Genomic DNA, 7,424 nt, shown 5'->3' on the forward strand with positions numbered 1-7,424 from the left:
ATTTCTTTAAGTATAGTTTGTTGATTACTTTTGACGCAGTAATGATATTTTTTCTTTTTCTTTTGGAGGCATTGAAAAGGTCTTAAAAGTCCTAAATTGTCACTTTAGAAATGTGCAGATACCCTGTATACACTTGTACTGTATGTTGGTTTGTTTACTGTTGAGTGAGAAAACAATGTTGCACATTAAGCAAATCGTCTAGGGACCCCCCACAATCACTTTGATAACCACAGCTTTCCACCAGTGACGGAGGGAGGGAGGGTGGGATGATGGGACTTTGTCGGCGTGACAACAAGCTCCGCCTCTGTGGTACATATAAGGCTTTGACGTGGTCGTGTTGCCGCACTGTCTGTCTGTCTGTCTGTCTGTCTGTCTGTCTGGCTGTCTGTCTGTCTGTCCAGCTGCCTGTCTGTCTACACTGTTAAGGTAAGATCTAACTCTTTTGGGTTTATCATCTTTTATTTCTTCCCTCTTTCCATAAATTCTGTATTTCTTTCTTTCTTATTTCTTTCTTTCTATTGCCCACTGGCACACGTCTGTCGTTAGAGTTGTAAGATAGGTTTAATATCCATCCATATCCAACACACTTTATGTCTTTGTACTATATTTGCATGTGTGCATTGTAGATCAGCTATTTTGGCTACACTGTAATATGACAAGATAGAGAGAGAGAGAGAGAGAGAGAGAGAGAGAGAGAGAGAGAGAGAGAGAGAGAGAGAGAGAGAGAGAGAGAGAGAGAGAGAGGATATAAACAATCCCATTTATCTAGCTGTAAAAAATGTCTTTCCAAAAGCAGAAATTAATCAAACATGTGGCATCACTGGATCATCTGTTGCACTGTACAATTCAAATGTGTCAGTTCAACTGAGAGGGCAAAATATGCATTCTACAGGGCTATTTTTTTCATATATATATTTATATATATATATATATATATATATATATATATATATATATATATATATATATATATATATATATATATATATATATATATATATATATATACAATTAACCACTTATTCCCCATTTTAAAAAAGCAGTGAAAATAGATCACAACACATTGTTTTTCACATTTCAGATTTTGTTGTTGGTGAAAATTTCAATACAGCAATGCATTGAATTTTTTTTTATAGTAATTTAATACAAGCATGTACTTTTTTATTATTTGATTAAAAGCAAGTACTCCAGTAGGCTACTTTAACTGGAGTCCAAGTTTCGAGACAGCAACTTTCAGCTGAGTAATATTTGGATCAGGAGCATTAATATTTTGACTATACTGATGATACTTTGTCCATGATGGGCGTACAGGGAACAGCGTCTTTTGGATTTCACAGCGGTGACGTAAAGTTCCACTTGTAAACAAAGATTCTATTGTTTTGTGTAGCACTCCATACACAAAGACCCTCTCAGCCTGTTATTGACAGACTGAGAGGGTCTGTGTCTGTCTGTCCGTCCGTCCGTCCGCCCCCCCCCCCCCCCCCCCCCCCCCCCCGCTCATGAATTATTCATGCAGGTTGGCCATGCTGCTGTGTTATGTGATATCGCTGCTGTTGGGGTGGAAACCTCATACGTTACTTTTCAGAATTCAAACTCAAAAGTGTAGCAAAAACAGGTCAACACGTGTTTTTGAGTATTTTTGCTACTTTTGTGTGACAGTGTAGTATAACGAAGTAGGGAGTTCATTTATGGGGGAAAAAAACCTTTAAAATGGAGATAAGAGGTTGCTGCCCGACGGCAACAATATGTGGACAAGCTTCTTTATTTATCTATCTATCTATCTATCTCTTTCTTTCTTTCTTTCTTTCTTTCTTTCTTTCTTTCTTTCTTTCTTTCTTTCCTTCTTTCATGTGAAGGTGTGAATAGTGAATAGTGTGTGTGTGTGTGTGTGTGTGTGTGTGTGTGTGTGTGTGTGTGTGCACGTGCGTGCGTGCGTGCGTGCGTGCGTGCGTGCGTGCGTGCGTGCGTGCGGTGTGTTATTTGATCAGTTGGACAGAGGTCGAGGAGGTCCCCGACCCCCTAGGCGAGGACCACCCCCCCGCCCCTCCCAGATATGACGAGTGGCTGTGTGAGATCGGATCGGAGCTCGGCGGTGAACACACACTGATAGCACAGGACAGCACACACTGTGAGTGCACACACATTTGAAATATTTATTTATATCCACATAATGAGAAGTACAGGATGTACAAAGGAAATAAACACTGCCAGTGCAGTCAGATGAAGGGAAAACAGTTAGTTACAAAGTGCATGTAAAGCAGAGCAACGTTACATACAAAACAAAAGATGGCATACTTGTCAAACACAGCGGACAACAATCATGGGTAAAGGAAGCAACGCCTCCTCCAAATTGAGCGGCTTCCTATGATAGCTGATATTGAGCAGTACCTTGCTAATTGTTTAGCCCTCCTTTTGGAGAGGCCGGCCATTTGCAGGCCCCTTACAACCAACTTGTGCACGTGCACTAGACTACCAAAGATAAAAACCAAAAGTTTACATCTGTAGCCTAGCTGAGAGATGGTCTGCTCTAGCTGATGATATTTTAGCACTTTGGTTAGGAAGGCTTCCTCTAAGCTGTAATCAAAAGTACAGCCGACCTCGAGAATGAACACCTCCCTATGGTTTTCATTAACAACAATGACATCAGGGGTGTTAGCTGAAATGTTAGAGAACACAGAATCATCGTTACACAGGTTAAACATGCTCGGCTTCACAGTAGAATGCTTATACAGCATGATGGAGGACCTGAAAATAGAAGTGATATCTTTAGATATCAAATCCACTATTCTGTCATGCCTACTTATGTAGAGTCCCCTGTATACATGGCACCCATTTAAGATGTGGGACATGGTTTCAGCTATTTGTTCATGACCATGATGTATACAGTGAGGAGCATGGTTGCCTGGAAACCAGATGGAGAGCTTAAGTTTAGATGGTAAAACCTGCAACCTCGCTTTCAGAGTAAAGATAATAATGCATTTGTCTAAAGCAACATTTTTTAGCACAGAGTGCGAGACAGAATCTTGGTCCGCAGCGGGGAGACATGCAGTCTTCCCTTGCAACCTCAGTTCAGTCCAATGCTGCCACTGCCTTTGCTGTTGTGCCCATAAGAGGCGACCTCGGGCATTAGTCAGTGGGAGTTGGTGTTCTGTTCCACACACAGTCATAGATGCTCTGACAGAGATACTGGGGTCAGATATAAAGTCCTCCGAGACAGCCATCGCTTCTGAGTTAGACCCTACCCACTTCAAGGTAACATCAGCCCAACAGCACAGATCGTTTAAGTCCGGCCAGTCTGACCACACACCGAAGCCGGGAGAAACACACACACACACACACACACATACACACACACACACACACACACCACACACACACACACACACACACACACACACACACACACACACACACACACACACACACACACACACACACACACACACTGTGTCTGTGTCTGTGTCTGTGTCAGACAGACAGACAGACAGACAGACAGACAGACAGACAGACAGACAGACAGACAGACAGACATTTTACAGATGCTAGGCTCATTTGTTGACCTGGTATTCTATGGTTTCTATAGTTTCAATGTACAGATGATTATTTTGATAGTGTATTGTTTAGACTGATGCTAGGTTCTTGGTTTACCTATGATCCTAGTTTACTGAGGCACTACACTGTCTCTATGCATTTGATGTATGTGTTTACCTCGCTTACAGTAAGTCGCTCTGGATAAAGAGAGTCTGCTAGTTTGTAAATTGTACAGACAGACAGACAGACAGACAGACAGACAGACAGACAGACAGACAGACAGACAGACAGACAGACAGACAGACAGACAGACAGACAGACAGACAGACAGACAGAGGGGTGACAGATGGTATAACAGCAGCCAAATGTCAAATGTCTGTCCTGTCACAAACAATACTGTTAGTCATGTTTTCTCTCTCTCTCTCTCTCTCTCTCTCTCTCTCTCTCTCTCTCTCTCTCTCTCTCTCTTCTCTCTCTCTCTCTCTCTCTCTCTCTCTCTCTCATATTTCGACACATTTTGAAAATAATTTGTGAAATGGGACATTCTTCATAATGAGCACTTTGACTTTTGGTACTTTAAGTATATTTTGATTCCAATGCTTTTATTCAGTTGGAGCATGTAGGCCTTTACTTGAGTAACAAATGTGAGTACATCTCCCACCACTGTATAATGACAGACAGTGGTGAAAGAAGTACTCACATTTGTTAAGTAAAAGTCGTGTACTCAAAATTGACTTTAGTAAAAGTACATCCTATCCTTACTACAAAAGTCGCACTCGCATCAACTTAATGTACCAAAGTAAAAGTACTCAATTTATTCAAAATATTAAAAAAATAGCAGATCTACAAGTGATGTGAAGCGTTGGGAGCTTGTAGATCGTCTATTTTCGAATAGCCTATGTATAAAATAGGGGTAAAGTGGTTAATGTATGTTTTGTAATATAATTATCTATTTCTGCAAAGTAACTAATAACTAAAGTTTCCAAATAATTAGAGAGTCAAATTAAAATATTTGCCTGATGTAGTAGAAATACTGAAAATTCAAAATACTCCAGTAAAGTAAAGATACCTCAAAATTGTACTCAAGTGCAGTACTTGAGTGCATGTACTTAGTTACTTTCCACCACTGTGTGACAGACCAGGAGGTGTCGACGAAGATGGAGGCAGAGGACATGAAGCACAGCATGGAGGCGGGGCTAGAGGAGGGCGAGGCGGGCCTACGCCACAAGGATCACGACCCAGCCGACGGACTGAAGAAACCTCGCAGGAAAGACACGCCCATCCTCCACTACCCGCCGCATATACCAGGTGAGACCATGGATTGATTGATTGATTGAATACTTTATTAACAAGTTAGTCATGATTTAAGGATAGCACAAAAGGTTTGGTTCATTGTACTCAATTCATAAACAATACATATGATGCATACTGTACAATACTATACAATGCTCAGTAGTATCAAAAGGTATATTTACAGAGAATGGAGGGGTGGGTGCGGGGGGCAGAGGATTCTACTACCAAGGTGTTCAAAGGTTTTAAACTTAAGCCCAGTTGTATTTTAACCCATTTAGACCGTGAAATAATCTGTGTAATTTTTTGATTTCTTTGGCTATTCAAAAATAGCAGATATATAAGCTCATGCCGCTCTCTGAGCTTGTACATCTGCTATTTTAGAAACATCATAGAAAATCTTTGAATATATATATATATTTTTTAGCTAACATTTGTAACCCAAATCTTTGCTTCTGGGGATTCTACAAATGTCTTCTAAATCCTAACAGTTTTTTGGAAAAACAAATATGTTGTTATAATATCAGTGGTTCTCAAACTTTTTCATGTCAAGGACCCCAAAATGATATGTATTTGGCCACAGACACCCATCTCAAAATATGTTCTTCCAGGTACCCCCCAGAAGCTCAGAGTTAAAAATGTTTGCTTTACATATATATATATATATATATATATATATATATATATATATATATATATATATATATATATATATATATATTTATTATTATTATATATACATTTTCAAATAAAAAAATAGCAGATCTACAAGCTCATAGCGTGGTACTCGGTGCTGCGCTATGAGCTTGCATATCTGCTATTTTTGAATAGCCAAATACATCTAAAATGACACAGATGCATTCCCAGATTGAATGGGTTAAGGTCAGCCGGTTAGTTTTGAGTTTGGGTAGGGAGTCGATATCTTTAATGGGTTTTGGGAGGGCATTCCACATTTTGGTGGCAGCAGCATTTTCTCCCATGTTTGAGCTGAATTTGGGGGGAACAAAGTCAGATGAGCTTCCTCTGGTGTTATGCCCATGGGCATCACTCATACTAGAGGAATAGTTGGACAGGTATCTGGGCACTGATCCTCTGGGTACCTTATCAGGGCCCGCTTGACAATCTTTAAAGTGTTTGCGACCCACCCATCACAATCTTTAAAGTGTTTGCGACCCACCCATCTGACCACTTAACAGCCGTGTTAATTGGTCGGTCAGATGGGTGGGCCGCGTGCGTTTTCAGATCAATTAATCAAAAAAGAATGGGCTTTCGATCTGTGGCACCACACAATGGCCGCCACTGCTATGCCCTACATTTAGAAACAAGCCCACAAAACCGCAACCCGCTACCAATATTTACAAGTGACTTTACAGGAAAAACAAGCCCAAAGTCACTAACAAACACACATGGCAACACTGCTTCAGAGGGGTCTGAGCTCTTTTCGTGTGTTCACAAAAAAACAAATAGCTGAGTCATGGTCTGAGTCCACCCCAGCGGCTGTAAAAACAGATTTTAATGATAATATAACATTAACCCATTAAGACCTGCTGCCTTCCAAATCATTAGTTCTCACACTTTCAAGATTTAAAAAAAATGATATACCAGCTCACAGCACGGTATGAAGTGACGTACTGTGAGCTTGTATAACTGCATTTTTTTTTTAAAGCCAACGCAACAATCTAAAATGACACAGATGCTTTCCCGGTTTTAATTGGTTAATATAAAAAAAGTTTTAAATACAAGTATACTATGCTAGTTCCATTAATCCAAGCCGGAACACAATCAATTGATTGATCATTTAAAATAAACATGCTCTAAATGCTCACAATGCGTTACAATAATGAGTACTTTTTGCTTTTGTTAATTGAAGTATATTTTGATGCCCATACTTTGGTACTTTTACTCAAATAAAATGTTGAATACCTGTGGTTTGTCCTCGGTTTCAGGACGCTTTGTGAGCTTGTAGATCGCTATTTTCGAAATATGTTGATTATTATTTTAAAATGTTTTATGTTTCAAGACATTTATGAAATGGTACATTCTGAGTACTTTTGCTTTTGTTAAGTGTTAAGTATAGTTTGATGCAAATACTTTTGTCCCACTTGTTTTGTGCTTGATTTCAGGAGTGAGAGAGCTGAAAACAGACAAGCAGGTGATACACCATGAACATGAAGAGAAGGACGGCAAGAACTGAACGCAGTTCTGCTTTGTTTGCAATACATGTGTTGCATTGGTTATTTACTTGAGGACTGTACTTGAGTATATGTTTGTAATGTCTGTACTTTCATTGAGTATTGGTCGTTTTTTTGTTGTTGAAAGCTTAAGACTTTCACAAATGAATCAAACACTTAAAGCAGCACTATGCAACTTTCCTTTTCTACCCTGGATTTGAACCCGGTTTCCTGTGCAAGTGCTGACATTTTTACCATTGAGCTAATAGAGCCGGCCTGCATGCTCAAGGGATAAATTGAATCTTGACCTTCAGGTCAAAATTTGAGTCAGATCCTGTGTCTAGGTGAGACATGACCTTTGACTTTGATCTAAATGTCTAAATAGAAGAGCAGGGAGACAAAATACAACCACCCCAATGACAATCTGGGAAC

At 39.8% G+C, this 7,424-nt stretch overlaps 1 long non-coding RNA gene across 1 annotated transcript; it reads left to right on the forward strand.

Annotated features, from left to right (window-relative positions):
- The first annotated feature begins 363 nt into the window (after nucleotides 1-363).
- Nucleotides 364-7,100, forward strand: LOC308076645. Its single transcript, XR_013932303.1, has 4 exons — nucleotides 364-426; nucleotides 1,989-2,128; nucleotides 4,669-4,839; nucleotides 6,945-7,100. It is a non-coding gene; the product is annotated as an uncharacterized lncRNA (long non-coding RNA).
- The last annotated feature ends 324 nt before the right edge of the window (nucleotides 7,101-7,424 follow it).

Source organism: Gymnoscopelus braueri (assembly GCF_963280865.1).
Source record: "Gymnoscopelus braueri genome assembly, contig: SUPER_20_unloc_1, whole genome shotgun sequence".
In the NCBI taxonomy this organism is placed as follows: domain Eukaryota; kingdom Metazoa; phylum Chordata; class Actinopteri; order Myctophiformes; family Myctophidae; genus Gymnoscopelus; species Gymnoscopelus braueri.